The sequence below is a fragment of the Macaca thibetana genome, chromosome 7 (genome assembly GCF_024542745.1).
Source record: "Macaca thibetana thibetana isolate TM-01 chromosome 7, ASM2454274v1, whole genome shotgun sequence".
Taxonomy (NCBI): domain Eukaryota; kingdom Metazoa; phylum Chordata; class Mammalia; order Primates; family Cercopithecidae; genus Macaca; species Macaca thibetana.
In genome coordinates this window covers 27146288-27161922 of record NC_065584.1, presented here as the reverse complement: position 1 = coordinate 27161922, position 15635 = coordinate 27146288, and the positions used below count along the sequence as shown (strand labels likewise).

Sequence of the window (15635 nt, the reverse complement as noted above, 5' to 3'; positions counted from 1 at the left end):
AGTGCTGATTGGTGCGTTTTTACAGAATGCTGATTGGATAGGCAGAAAAGTTCTCCAAGTCCCCACCTGACCCAGGAAGTCCAGCTGGCTTCACCTCTCAGTGGGAAAAATTTTAAAGATAGTTATACGAAAAAGACGCAAACCTTCTTGGAAGGCTGGTTGGGGGCTGGTTTGCATAAACTCCAGTAATAGATGAAGCTGAAGGCAGCCTAATCCTTACCTTGAGTTAATAGTTTAGGGCACAGATACAAAGGAATGTAGAGTAGTTTATCTAAATAGCTTGTTTACTCATGTGGTCCTAAAACCAAACTTTGATCAACCATGGGTGCATAATTGCTCTCTACTCAGGAGGTGGGCAGTGTCAATTACTCTCTAGTGGTATGTACTCAAGACCTTTGTCATTTAATCTATACTGAATAAATGTGGAGCTTTGCTGGCTGATTGGGGCCACAGCTGCAACTCTACAGCACCCTCCTTGGTGTCTGTAGGTGGCCTGGACCCTCAGCTGGACTGACAGGCAAAATATCTGTGTCACTGTATGTTATTCATCCATTGTTGGGTCAGGGTCTCTGAGACAGACCCCCACATTAACTCATTCAGTATTAACTCAAAGGTCCAAGTCCAAAGTCTCATCTGAGACAAGGCAAATCCCTTTCACCTATGAGTCTGTAAAATCAAATATGAGTTAGTGCCTTCCAAGATACAGTGGAGGTACAGGCATTGGAAAATGCTCCCATTCCAAATGGGAAAAATTAGCCAAAAACAAAGGAGCTACAGGCCCCACGCAAGTCTGAAATCCAGCGGGGGACAGTCATTACATCTTAAAGCTCCTAAAAAATCTCTTTTGACTCCATGTCTCACATCCAGGGTATGCTGATACAAGTGGTAGGCTCCCACAGTCTTGGGCAGCTCTGCCCCTGTGGAATAATCAGGCCCCCTCCCAGATATTTTGATGGGCTGGCATTGAGTGTCTGTGGCTTATCCAGGCACACAGTGCAAACTGTCAGTGGATCTACCATTCTGGGGCCTGAGGGACTGTGGCCTTCTTCTCACAGCTCCACTAAGCAGTGCCCCAGTGGGGACTCTGTGTGGGTGCTCCAACCCCACATTTCCCTTTCCACACTGCCCTAGCAGAGGTTCACCATGAGGGCTCAAACCCTGCAGCAAACTTCTGCCTGGACTTCTGTAGCAGGTGTTTCCACACATCCTCTGAAATCTAGGCAGAAGTTCCAAAACTTCAATTCTTGACTTCTGTGCACCTGCAGGCCCAACACCATGTGGAAGCTGCCAAGGCTGGGGATGGCACTCTCTGAAGCAACAGCCTGAGCTGTACATTGTCCCTTTTTAGCCATGGCTGGATGCAGGGCACCAAGTCCCAAGACTGTACAAAGTAGCAAGGTCCTGGGCCCAGCCCATGAAACCATTTTTCCCACTAGGACTCCAGGCCTGTGATGGGAGGGGCTGCTGTGAATGTCTCTGACATGCCCTGGAGACATTTTCCCCATTATCTTGGCAATTAACATTTGGCTCCTAGTTACTTATGCAAATTACTACAGCAGGCTTTAATTTCTCCCCAGAAAATGGGTTTTTCTTTTCTATCTCATTGTCAGGCTGCAAATTTTCCAAACTGTTATGCTCTGCTTCCCTTTTAAACATAAGTTCCAATTTCAGATAATCTCTCTCAAGTTCAAAGTTCCACAGATCTCTAGGGCAGGGGCGAAATGCTGCCAATCTCTTTGCTAAAGCATGGCAAGAGTGACCTTTGCTCCGGTTCCCAATAAGTTCCTCATCTCCATCTGAGACCACCTCAGCCTGGACTTCATTGTCCATATTACTATCAGCATTTTTGTCAAAACTATTCAACAAGTCTCTAGGAAGTTCCAAACTTTCCCACATCTTCCTATCTTCCTCGGAGCCCTCCAAACTGTTCCAACCTCTGCCTGCTACCCGATTCCAAAACCGCTTCCACATTTTCAAGTACCTTTATAGCAGTCCCCATTCCTAGTACTAACTTACTGTATTAGTCTGCTCTTACACTTCTATAAAGATACTACCCAAGACTGGGTAATTTATAAAGAAAATATTTGATTCACAGTTCCGCATGGCTGGGGAGGCCTCAAGAAACTTACAATCATGGCAGAAGGAGAAGCAAACACCTTCTTCGCAAGGTGGCAGGACAAAGTGTGTGTGAGCACAAAAAAACCTGCCATTTATAAAACCATCAGATCTTGTGAGAATTCACACACCACCATGAGAACAACATGGGGGATACTGCTTCTATAATCCAATCGCTTCCCTTTCCCTTCCTTGAAACATGGAAATTACAGGTCCTCCCCTTGACATGTGTGGATTACAATTTGAGATGAAATTTGGGTGGGGACACAGAGCCATACCATATCAATTCTCTAATCCTTGGAATTTGTAAATGTTACCTTATTTGAAAAAAGGATCTTTGTAGGTATGATTAAGTTAAGGATCTTGAGATTTAGGACATTGTCTTGGATTATCTGTCTGGACCCTAAATAGCATCATTAATGTCCTTGTAAGAGGGAGATCTGACACACAGAGAAGAGTAGAAGGCCATGTGACCAGAGTTGCAGAGATTGGAGTAATGCAGCCACAAACCGAAGCTGGAAGCCATCAGAACTCGGAAGAGGCAAGAGATCGATTCTTCTATGGAGGTGATACCTTCATTTCTGTTTGGTGAAACTGATTTTGGACTTCTGGCCTCCAGAACTGTGACAGAATACATTTCTGTTGTTTTAACTCATCTAGTTTGTAATTTGCTTCAGAGGCCACAGGATGACTAACACAGTATACTGCTTATGACTGTGGATTCTCTTCTCACAGGCCTACATCACCCTAACCTGAAAAGGGAAAGAAGGATGTGAAGAAAATAATATAGGAGGAGGAAGAATGAAGAAACAGAGGGCAAGAAAAAGAAGAGACTAGGAAGAGTAGATGAAGCAAGATAAAGTGGAGGAGAAATCTCTTTACTGAATGGTAGGTCATATACAAATTATACTGGGGAAAAGTGAAATTTGGCCCGTAAATTCCACATCTACCTACATGGTGAACATTGAGGGTATGCCTAGGTCCTAAGAGGAATTTGTCTTTAAAAATCTTCATGAATCATTTAACAGTTTTAATGGTAACTGTGATGAGAAAAATTTCAGTAAGCTACATTAAAACTGTTAAATGATTTATTTAACTAAGGGGTCAAAACAGTGACCCCTTAGTCATCAAGCACTTAGGGTTGATTTGGCAATGCTACACATCCTTCAAGATTCTGTTCATAATCTACTTCCTCTATAAAATCTTCTTTGACCTCTACTTTTTCCATTTTCTGAATTTGCATTCCATGCACAGGAACTATGTCTGTTATTTCTGCTCTTCCAATAATAATAACAAAAAGCCCACAGATGCTGCTAAATATCTTAAAATATACAAGCAAATACTTATGATAGTTTTATATCTCCTCCAGCAGTCTGCATAGGGCAGGACTATAATAGAGTCCTTGTGGTGACTGATGGACTAACCACTATTCTGAGGCCAATAATACAGATGGTTTCATCTGTTTCATCTTGTATCTTCTACCTACATATCATACTGTACAATGATGATTGGTATTGAGAATTATATCCCTCAGGCATGCCAGGTCTAAATCATAAAAAAATAGATTGATAAAATTCATTGTCTTGCTAGTTGAGAAAAACTACATATATATTTTAGGAAGATTTCCAACTGGAAGAATTGAAGCCAGGATGCATTTCTCATCATCCTAATTTAATGCAATTAACTGCAACCCTCAAGTCCCAAGTATTCAAAGCATCAGAAGAATTGCTTTATTAACCAAAGATTCAAAGGGTTAGCCTATAAATATACCTGAAGGTACCTACTTTCTGGTATTGATTTCCCACTGTGTGGCAAGTCTTAGCGTAAACGTGGTATAAAACAAGCTTATTTTTTAGTTGATTATACGTTACCGGCTTCAAATTGCTCAGAGGAAAGTCAGGATTCGTGGGCTTGTTTATATTTTTTACATTGCTCATTTACATCCAGTGTAACTGAAATTGAAGTTCAGTTCTGTAAACTATCCCACAGTATGTACTCAGATAACTGCCCACATGCAAAACATTAGGTACACACAGGGCTAAATAATTTAGTCAAGAGGCTGGGCACGGTGGCTCATGCCTGAATCCCAGCAAGTGGATTACTTGAGGTCAGGAGTTCAAGACCAGCCTGGCTAACATGGTGAAAAGCCATCTCTACTAAAAATACAAAAATTAGGCAGGTGTGGTGGCACGTGCCTGTAATTCCAGCTACTCGGGAGGCTGAGATGGGAGAATCGCTTGAACTCAGGAGGTGGAGGTTGCCGTGAGCCACCTCCTGAGATGGTGCCACTGCACTCCAGCCTGGGTGACAGAGTGAGTCTCTGTCTCAAAAAAAAAAAAAAAAAAAAATTTAGTCAAGGACACACAACTGTTTGTAATCCTTCATGATTTTACATTTAATGTTTATTATTATTATTATTATTTTTAAGCATAAGAAAACCAAAGGCACATTGTTGGCATTCCTATCACATCAAAACAATGAATATAAATCACATCATACAAGTAAGAATCAGAAATATAGAGAATGGGAATAAATTATACAAGGAACTCATTAACATACCTCCAAACAGAAAACTAGGACCTAAAATAATGTAAACCTTAGTGAAACAACAGCTGCTCTTATGAAAATCCATATATTCTAATAGTACAGTATTATAGCCTTTCCCACCTTGGAAAAATTACATTATAGTTATGTGGCCCATATTAAGGTTTCTTTGGGCTTTTATTAATAAAAAAGTATTTCAAAAGGATAAGCTTTTGAAACTGGACATTTAGCTATCCACTAAGTCAAGTTGATTGAGAAAAACTTCCATTTTTTTTCCTCTGGCTCTTTTAGAATGTTCCAAAAGAATGATTCAGAGAAACTATAAATAAAAGAAATATGATCAAATTTGTAGAATGTAAAGCACCTCCCCATGTTATCTATATATCTAAACCATGATGCAGTAATGTCAGTCACTTGTCCCATGCATTTCTATTTTGATGACCTGAATTAGGCCTGAATAATGAGTATAACTAAAAGGCCCACACACTATGGAAAGCTTAGCAAGTTCTAAGCAGGGAGGGAAAGGTCCTTGCTTTGGCTGATTTTACCAGGTTCCTCTTTTCTACTTTCCAAAAAGAATCCAATAGGTCATAGTCTGTTTTTCTGTCTGTTAATGATAGTGTGCTTAAAGTTCTACTAGTAGTTTCTGGAACTCTTTAACCTCACAGTCATCCTGAGAGAACTCTGCCCCTGAAGGGGAAAATAATTTTTCTTCACCCAGGGCCTTTTTCCTTGTATTAATATTAATATCCCATGAGAATATTAGCTCTGGAGGAAAGAATTTGGTGGCAAAATTCCATATTTACTCATGAAATCCACCCCCAACTTCCACTCACACATTTTAATAGAACACTCAAAAGAAAAGCTCCCCATTCCTCCCTCTCTTCCTGGACACTTCCCTTCAGCTTCATCTGACACCCACGGTTTTCCCCCTTTTTCTCTGCTTGAATCAAAAAACAATTTTTACTAGCAGAGCCTTCTTTCAGTAGAGTGTACCCTGTATTTGATAGGGCAGAAAAGTATTTAAATTTTTTTTAAAAAATTGCTTGGCATTGGCTGGAGTGTAGAAACAGAAAATGGAGTCAGTTACTGCTTAAGCCCCCAGCATCTAACCCCACCTGGCTGCTCTTTGTTCCCTCTCTTGGGTCTCAGAGAAGATAGGCATAGCAAAACCTGACGCACCATCAAGGCTCCATGAGATTTAAGCAGTGTAGTGTGGTTGACAGCTGCCTTCCATCCTTCGTTTCCTGGAAATACTATTTAACACACCCTCTATGAGAGAGAGAAAAAGACTCATTGGTGCCATTGATTCTTTAAAATAATTTTTTAAAATGACACTTTGCATATGTAGCTGAGTGACCAAACATATGGATTCTAAAGCAACACATACTGTCCGCATTCCAATTTGGGCTCCATGCTTACCAAAATGTGATCTTGGGTAAGTTACTCAATTTCACTGTCCCTCAATTTCCTCATATAAGATACATTCTTGAATGAAAATGATAATAATATTAACCACATAGGGTTGTTGTGAGGATTGAGTTAAAATATTTAAAGCTCTTCTGAATACTGTTTGCATATAGAACATGATACTTGTTAGGTATAGAGTAAACAATATCCCATTTTTTGATACACAGGTAGATTTGAAGACATGCTTATAACAACATATCTATTTCTATGTATCTGAACTGGCATTCAGTAAATATTTGATGAATTAATGCAATCTAACAGAATAAATATGCTAATGCCAGAGTCCAGTGAGCTTTGTCACTCATTGTTCTACAGCTTCTGTGATTTGTTGCTGATTAATAAATAGAGACAGAACCTCAGAGTTTATGGATGAAGTGCATAAGGCCTAGATGGTAAGAAACATTTATGATGAGCCTCTGTGTGCCAGGTTCTAAGGCTGACACTTTTCATGAGCCATTACATATAAGTCTCCTAACAGCTCTTTTAAGGCAGATACAATTAGTTCCTTTCTAGAAATAAGAAAAATGAAGCTCAGAAATGTTAAGAAAATTATCCCAAATCACACAGTTAGTAAGTTGTGCAAGAGGAAGGATTCTAATCCTACACTATTTTTAAGCAAAGTATAACATGTAAAAAGGAGGTGGAGGGTAGATTATGCAAGTAAAATGATTTTACAGACAGGTCATTATTGAATAAAACATTGAAATACAAGGTATATTTTCATACTGCTGATAAAAACACACCTGTAACTGGGAACAAAAAGAGGTTTAATTGGACTCACAGTTCCACATGGCTGGGGAGGCCTCAGAATCATGGCGGGAGGTGAAAGGCACTTTTTACATGGCAGCGGCAAGAGAAAAATGAGGAAGAAGCAAAAGCAGAAGCCCCTGATAAACTCATTCAGATCTCATGAGACTTATTCACCATCACGAGAATATCACAGGAAAGACTGGCCCCCATGATTGAATTACCTCCCCCTGGGTCCCTCCCACAACACGTGGAAATTCTGGGAGGTACAATACAAGTTGAGATTTTGATGCGGACACAGTCAAACCACATCATTCTGCCCCTGGCCCCTCCAAACCTAATGTCCTCACATTTCAAAACCAATCATGCCTTCCCAACAGTCCCCAAAAGTCTTAACTCAGTTCAGCCTTAACCCAAAAGTCCACAGTCCCAAGTCTCATGACACATGGTAAGTCCCTTACAACTATGAGCCTGTAAAATTAAAAACAAGCTAGTAACGTCCTAGATACAATGAGGGTTCAGGTATTGGGTAAATACAGCCATTCCAAATGGGAGAAACTGGCCAAAACAAAGGGGTTACAGGGTCCATGCAAGTCATAAATCCAGTGTGGCAGTCAAATGTTAAAGCTTCAAAATGATCTCCTTTGACTCCAGGACTCATATCCAGGTCATGCCAACGTAAGAGGTGGGTTGCCATGGTCTTGGGCAGCTCTGTTCTTGTGGCTTTGCAGGGTACAGCCTCCCTCCCAGCTGCTTTCATGGACTGGTATTGAGTGTCTGTGGCTTTTCCAGGCACACAGTGCAAGCTGTTGGTGAATCTATTATTCTGGGTTCTGGAGGATGGTGGTCCTCTTCTCACAGCTCCACTGGACAGTGCCCCAGTAAGGACTCTATGTGGGGGTTCTGACCCCACAGTTCCCTTCTGCACTGCCCTAGCAGAGGTTCTCCATGAGGGCTCTGCCCCCGCAGCAAACTTTTACCTGGGCACCCAGGCATTTCCATCCATCTTCTGAAATCTAGGCAGAGGTTCTCAAACCTCAGTTCCTGACTTCTATGCACCCAGAGGCTCAACACCACGTGGAAGCAGCCAAGGCTTGGGGCTTCCACTCTCTGAAGCCACAGCCCGACCTGTACACTGGTCCCTTTCAGCCATGGCTGGAGTGGCTGAGCCCCAGGGCATCAAGTCCCTAGGCTACACACAACAAGGGGACCCTGGGCCTGGCCCGGGAAACCATATTTTCCTCCTGGGCCTCCAGGCCTGTGATGGGAGGGGCTGCCGAGAAGATCTCTGACATGGCCAGGAGACATTTTCCCCAGAAAATAGGTTTTTCTTTTTTATTGCGTAGTAAGGCTGCAAATTTTCCAAACTTTATGCTCTGCTTCCCTTATAAAACTGCATGACTTTAACAGCACCCAAGTCACCTCTTTAATGCTTTGCTGCTTAGTAATTTCTTCTGTCAGATACCCTAAATCAGCTTTCTCAAGTTCAAATTTCCACAAATCTTTAGGACAGGGGCAAAATGCCACCTGTCTGTTTGCTGAAACATAACAAGCGTCGCCTTTACTCTAGCTCCCAACAAGTTCCTCATCTCCACCTGAGACCACCTCAGCCTGGACCTTTATTGTTCAAATTGCTATCATCATTTTGGGCAAAGCCATTCAACACGTCTCTAGGAAGTTCCAAACTTTCCCACATTTTCCTATTTCCTTCTGAGCCCTCCAAACTGTTCCAACCTCTGCCTGTTACCCAGTTCCAAAGTCACTTCCACATTTTCAGGTATGTTTTCAGCAACGCCTCACTCTACTGGTAACAATTTACTGTATTAGTCCATTTTCATGCTGCTGCTAAAGACATACCCAAGACTGAGAAGAAAAAGAGGTTTAATCGGACTTACAGTTCTACATGGCTGGGGAGGCCTCGGAATCATGGCAGGAGGCAAAAGGCACTTCTTACATGGCAGTGGCAAGAGAAAAATGAGAAAGAAGCAAAAGCAGAAACCCCTGATAAACCCATTAGATCTTGTAAGACTTATTCACTATCAGGAGAACAGCATGGGAAACACCGGCCCCCATGATTGAATTACCTCCCCCTGGGTCCCACCTACAACATGTGGGAGTTCTCAGAGATACAATTCAAGTTGAGATTTGGGTGGGGACACAGCCAGACCATATCACAAGGCTTATAATTCAAAGATGGTTTGGTCTCTCTTAGCATTAGCTTTGCGAGATTCAGACTCTATATTGTCCGCTTTAATCCTGTGCTGAATGTTATTTTATACTTCAACAGTATATTCATAAACTATAGAAATGGAAAGTGACTCAGTTATTCAACTTCCTCAGTTAACAGCAAAGAGCCATGAGAGGTAAAATGGCAGGCTCAGTGTCACATCACAATTAGTGACAGACACAGACAGGATTTCTCTGGACCTAACACTAATCTCCTTACAGTAGTCAGGATAGCCAACCAGAGACTGCAGTTTTAAATCCATCCATTTAGATGTATGTAGATGCTAGTTCACCTTAAATAGCCGAATTCCTACTTTAGTATCTAAATCTAAAAAGGGTATTAGAGTAATTCTTAATATTATCTGGGATGACAAAATAAACACGAATATTCTCTAGTAATAAAAGTAGGTAGACTTAATACTTAGGAGCTTTTATTTTTAAAACCTGACCAAAATTCTGGTATAGCTGTTATCTTGTCAAGGGACAAAGAGAGTTAAATGTAGTTTGGGTGATAGAATACTTTTTTAAAGAAAAAGTGCCGCTCCTTTTTTTTTACGAAGAGAGGAGTTAAAAGCATCCTGTTTTTTCCAGATTGCATTCATTCACTAAATATTTATATTTACCCAAACAACTATAATAGCAGAAATGCTACATCCTTTGCACATTTTTCCGATATCTATTACAGAGCTGGGCTTTTAGTAGTCACCGATTGGTGGTGTCTTTTCCTATGTTTAGTATGTTGGATAACTTCAAAACAAAAGTCATTGATGTTATGTCAGCTACTACTGATGTACTGCTATAGAGACAAAGAAGCATATGGTTCTTGACTATTCCAATGCTTGTGTTGTCCAGAAACATGCAGTGTAGTATGCACTTTCTTAGTTATAATGTCATCAGTAACATGAAGTACAATGGCAGTTTCTTTCATTGTGCATGCACCAGAGGCTTAGAATGAATAGCACTCTTACCAGGCTGACAAGCATCAAGTTGCATTATGGTATCTATACTAAAAAACTGGCACTATCTAACTATAGCATAGGGCCTAGGAAGCTTTGTTAATATGAGTGACAAGACACATGAAAAGCACATTATCCACTGCTTCAACAACAGTGCATCACCCGACATATCAGCTGAAAAAGCCGAACCTTGGGAAGCTCAAACTTTATGACCTAAATTTCAAAATGTGCCAAACATCACTTTAGTAGAAAGGGTTGTGAATTGCAATGGCAATGTAGAGAGAGAGGAAATAGTAAAGGTAAAGAAACAAAGAGGGACAGAAGTACACAATTCTAAGTGATTTTCATAGCAGACACTTAGCCCAAGTAAGCAAATACATTGCTAAATGACAAGAAATTGGCATGTGAGGTAAGCAAGTTTCTCGAGCCAAATATCTTAAAATAAAAGATCACTGGTGGGATAAAGAGGCAACCAAACCACAACCAGCTTGTACATTAGCCAAATATTGGCAGGTCAAGAAGGCTCAGCAAAGATTAACCTGCCACATCCTATAGGGGGTGAAGCTCAACTTACTGAGGATGATATTGAAAAGTCAACGATCAGGGAACAATTGATGTTATTTATCATTATGAGTCTCTCCACTTTCCCTAAAAACCCACACTGCAAAGCCAACTTAGAATTTAAGGGAGCAACATTACAATCTCAGGATTTTGTTCCACATTAACCATCCAGTGGACAGTCCTGTGGAAGCATGTGATGATGACAGATATATATATATACACACACAGAAATCCACAAGTATAATGGCCGACACACACTCAGGCCTACAGCTGTAGACTTGCACAAACACAAAAGAGAAATAATGCATGCAATGACAGCACAGATACTCTACTAATATCTTTTAAGGCAAAATCAGCATATTTCATGCTCAGTAAATCAGTTATTAATAGTGGTGACATAGGGATGTTATCTGATTGGTGTGGTTATCATGCCATTCATGGCACTGAAGGCATGATTTAAACTATCACGCAGAAGTTCCAAGAACAACACTGTGATGTGAATTTAAATGAATACAATCAAGCTAGTGGTTCTGTGAAGTGCTGAAAGACTGCAAATTTGGCCACCAAAACCAGTTAATAAACACACTTTGCTCACTGTGGTCAGGAAAGATGGTTGGGAGTATAGATGGAGTTAGTTCAGTTAGTAAATGTATTTTGAACACTTACTGTATGTCAGCCACAGTACCAGGCAAAACACAATGCCTTTCTTCAAAGAGGTTACTGTCTAGTGAAACATTTTATAATTTAGAAATACAGTGACATGTTTGTAGCAGCTATATGTAATTTAACAAATAAGCTGCTTTCTAGGTACCATTAGTTATGTCTGGCAATTTTCTATGCAACTTTTAAAGCTTCAGATTCTGGATAAAATATTGATTGAAAGAGTTAAGAAGTTCAACAGGTGATGGTATCAAAACGATAAAACCCCTCATCTTGGTTCTCTTTTCTTTTTTTTTTTTCTCTGAGACAGGGTCTCGCTCTGTTGCCTTGGCTACAGTACAGTGGCACAATCACAGCTCACTGCAGCCTTGATCTCCAGGGCTCAAGCGATCCTCTCACATCAGCTTCTCAAGGAGATGGGACTACAGGTGTGTGCCACCATGCCCAACTAATTTTTGTATTTTCTGTAGAGATGGGGTTTTTACCAAGTTGCCTAGGCTGGTCTCAAACTCCTGAGCTCAAGCAATCTGCCTGCCTTGGCCTCCCAAAATGCTGGAATTATAGGCGTGAGCCACTGCACCCAGGCAATCTCAGTTCTCATTTATACAATTTTTTTCTATATGCTAGACCTCTGGCTACTAATTATAAAATGTATGGCAAATATCAAAGTGGTGATGATTTACCTTGATCAAACCTTACCAAGACCTGCTTGGGTTATCCATGTTACCACATGGGTCCTCACACAAATTATAGGTCACTTGGGAATTAGCTCCCATGATGCTATCAGCAGACGGTAATTATTCTGTTGGTAAAAGGCAGTTTTGCTTTGTTAAATTGATCAAACATTTATGTAAAGTCATGGTATTGATATCAGTATCAGAATGAACATGGATCTCACTCTGTTGATTGCCACTTTGATGGCATCAGTTATCACCTTAGGAAGGTGGGTAATTTCATACACATTTGAAAGGACGAAAGAAGATACCACTCACATCCATGCTTTCAACATGAGGGTTACAGCCCACAGGAAGATTTTAACTTATTCTCCTTTAGACTCCTTCTTTGTTTCCAGTTCACTTGTAATGACTCTCCAAGAAGAGCAATAAAGTATTGAACATTTAGCCTGAACATCTGTTGGAACGAATATTGCATGGGAAAGTTTTTCTATATCTGCTCTGTGGTATCGGTGTCTACAACTGCACATTCCTCTAAGAAATACAGTCCCAAAAGAGAAAGGGTAGAGAAATCTGACCTCAATTGTGGTCATTAGTGTGAGAAATAACACATTGTCTGCAGCTCAAAACCAGTGGAATCAAGGTAGCCCCAGGAAGAAGTTGGCAGCCATTGTGGACAGCTGTCCCTCAGTGGCTCCAGTACTGCGTTGTTCTCACGTGAGATCTGTCTATGAGAAGTTCAGTCTATATCCAGTAATGGTTCTGAGAATCTGAATCTCATCTTCAGTTAATACCCAACAAATGATACATTTTCACATACATATACACAAGATCCTTGCTTCTGGAAAGTAAAGGCTGCCCAAAAACAAAATGAGAAGAATCATTATTGGGTTGTATGGCTTTGCCTTTAGTATTTATCTCAAAATGGGTCAAGGATAACACGAGGGTCTTGGCTCTCTTATTTGATATTATCTCAATATACAGAACTTTTAGATCCCTCTTCCTTTCCAAAAGTCCAATTTCATTCCTTTTTCTGAGAAGAGCAATAAACAGTGAAACATGAATGAGTAATGAAAGTTTAGCATAGTCAAGTCTAGTTGTACCAAGTTCAAATTGTGTATAACTATTATAATTGCTATTAGGAATTATGAATTATGCATACTGAAACCTGTAGGTCTAGTTAACCAACTTTATCAGCATACCAAGTAAATAAGTTATACAGAAATTCTTAAAAATCACAAAGTTAAGACTGGTAATATATACTAGAGACTTTTTTAGCCAATTAAATAAGATTTGGCACATGATAGGTCCATAAGAATTTAGTGATGAATGAATAAATGGACAGATGATTGAATTAAGGGAAATAATGCTTTCTTGAGTGGAAGGCCACTAGTGCTGAGGAAACTTAGGAATTGAAGTATGTAATTGTTGGCATATGTGCCTGTTCAATGATGGGAAGTTTTTCCAAAGTAGATAACAGCAGGTGTAATAAAATGCATGTGTATATTCATGTAGGCTGTTTTTAAAAGACATTATCTACATTACCACTTGGTACAAATTCCAAACCATAAAATCACTGAAGACATTGTAAACACAGTTTGAGGAGCTATGCTGTTTGCTCCATTTACTTGGTTTTGTTATTTATGCAAGACCTGTACATTCTAGTACTTTAACCGTTGCAATTGGCTGGAAGGGTGGGGAGTCCTTAGCAAAGCTTCTATTCTTGAAAATATTTAGACATTTTCGAATCGGAAAATTCTGGGTAGGTTTTCCTGTAGTCCATTCCTAAACAATAAGGGGAGCGGCATCAACTTGATTACAAACAAATATTTCATATTATCAATTATATATAAGGGGGGTACACACTGTAAGATAAAAGGCCAAGACAAATCATATACGGCTATCAGCTATCAGTCTTTCAGGGACAACAAGATGGAAAGGTAGAAAAGAATCCCTGATCTTGATGTCGACATTGAAGTAAAGCTGGATGAGATTTAAATATCAAGGAATCATCAAATTAAAATCTTCCTTCACATGACAATGTCAAAGTCTGGAAATGTTACCCTGAAACACAGTGGTTGACTGTGAGCCACTGGTATAGAGAAGAAAAAATGAAATTGCATGTGAAATGTCAATGTGGAATCATTGCCCCAAATCAGGTTGCTCTGAAGTTCCTGGGAGAGAGAAAACAGAATTACAACTTGACTCTAAAGACATTTGCAACCTTTATAATCAAATACTACTTCTGTCCTTCAAACCAAACAGAAGAACTATACTATAGGCCTTGATTTAATTGGATGTCTTGATGATGATCCTGATGAATGGGGAGAGTCCTGGCAGAGTCTTTTAGAAGGAGGAGGTGGGAAGTAACTTCTAGTAGTTAATCAAGCATTTTTGGAAATGACTTTAAGACCTTCACTTGGGTGAGCCTCAGGACTGAGTCACAGCTCAGACACCTGGGAGAACACATGATACTGGAAATCAAATTAAAAAGAAAATACTCTTGTACTTCACCTGGAAAATAGCCACTTTCATATTTTTGTTTTGGGATAGGCACTAAAACTCAGAGAAGACTATAATAAAATGAATGTCAAGGCAGGGTTCTTGAAGTTGACCATTGATCAGAATCACCTGGAGGATTTGTTACAGCATAGATCGCTGGCGCCATCCCCAAAGCTTCTGAATCAATAGGTCTGGGGATAGCTAGAGAATATGTAATTCTAACAAGCACCCAGGTGATACTGCTGCTGCAGGTTTTGAGACCACCCTTTGTGAACCATTGCTTTCAGGAATCGTTGAACAAAAGGATATGTATCTTCCTCGCAAAACTATGATTTACCCTCAGTGGAATCCAATCCGTGAGTTTACACGCAGTTAAAATTAAGAAATGAGCAATGACCACCACTGTTAATTTGGAACAGTCAAACTAACCTCACAAAAGACTTCTCCAATGGAAAAAAAATGGGAAACTCTTTCCACGGTACACACTGGCTTTATTGGCTGTGGTCTTGGTCAAAGCACAGAATGAACCTTGGCCAGCAGCATGAGGTCTCTCAAGCTGCAGCTGTTGGGTGGAGGCTGCTCTGCCAGTGACTCTGGGCAGGAAGTGCCTCGTTAGAACTGTTGCATCTATTTTACTAAGGCCAGAGGGGGGAAAAGAAAGAAAGAAAGAAATCTGTAGGTTTCTCCAAACCTCTTTTAATGCCCACCTTCCTAAAGCCACCATGTTAGATGACTTTGCTACCCATCACTGTTTTATTTCTGGTAACTAACAGCTTGAGGTTCATTAAGATGGGAAGTTTCAAATATGCTAAGTCATAAATCAAGCCTGTATCTTCACTCACAGTGGAATTAATGACAGCATAAATAAAATGAAAATCCAAAATGACAGACAAGCACAGGGCACCCCGAATGAAAAACATCAGAAAGCTGATCACTTTGCACCCAGATCCAAACTGCTAGCCAGCAGTCTATAAAGAACATGAAGGATTAGCGCAACTTTCATCAGAAATGTGACTTTATAGAGCACATCAAGTTCAACAGGACTTCTCACAATGCTTCTTTCCAGGACCCTGCATCACATAAAGGATGAGGTGCTACCACAGTTTTTTCCTTCCAGTAAACAGTTTAAAATGTGTGTTATTAAAGGCAACCCAGCTTCCTCTGTGTTCATATCATTTTA

At 40.2% G+C, this 15635-nt stretch overlaps 2 protein-coding genes across 5 annotated transcripts in view; one reads left to right on the top strand and one right to left on the bottom strand.

Annotated features, from left to right (window-relative positions):
• LOC126959600 (endogenous retrovirus group K member 19 Env polyprotein-like) overlaps window positions 1–15635 on the top strand; it is a 68688-nt gene that overhangs the window by 17709 nt on the left and 35344 nt on the right. The window contains exon 2 of one of the 3 annotated variants that reach the window (XM_050798939.1): window positions 2548–4428. The exons of the other annotated variants lie outside the window; for them this stretch is intronic. The gene's annotated coding sequence lies outside the window, so the exon portion shown is untranslated. Of the gene's footprint in view, window positions 1–2547; window positions 4429–15635 lie in introns of those variants that run through there. 3 annotated transcript variants of the gene reach the window in all.
• Window positions 4506–15635, bottom strand: part of CEP128 (centrosomal protein 128) — a 445924-nt gene continuing 434794 nt past the window's right edge. The window contains exon 28 of one of the 2 annotated variants that reach the window (XM_050798933.1): window positions 4506–5931. The gene's annotated coding sequence lies outside the window, so the exon portion shown is untranslated. Of the gene's footprint in view, window positions 5932–13203; window positions 14128–15635 lie in introns of those variants that run through there. The other variant, XM_050798935.1, reaches the window with a different exon arrangement.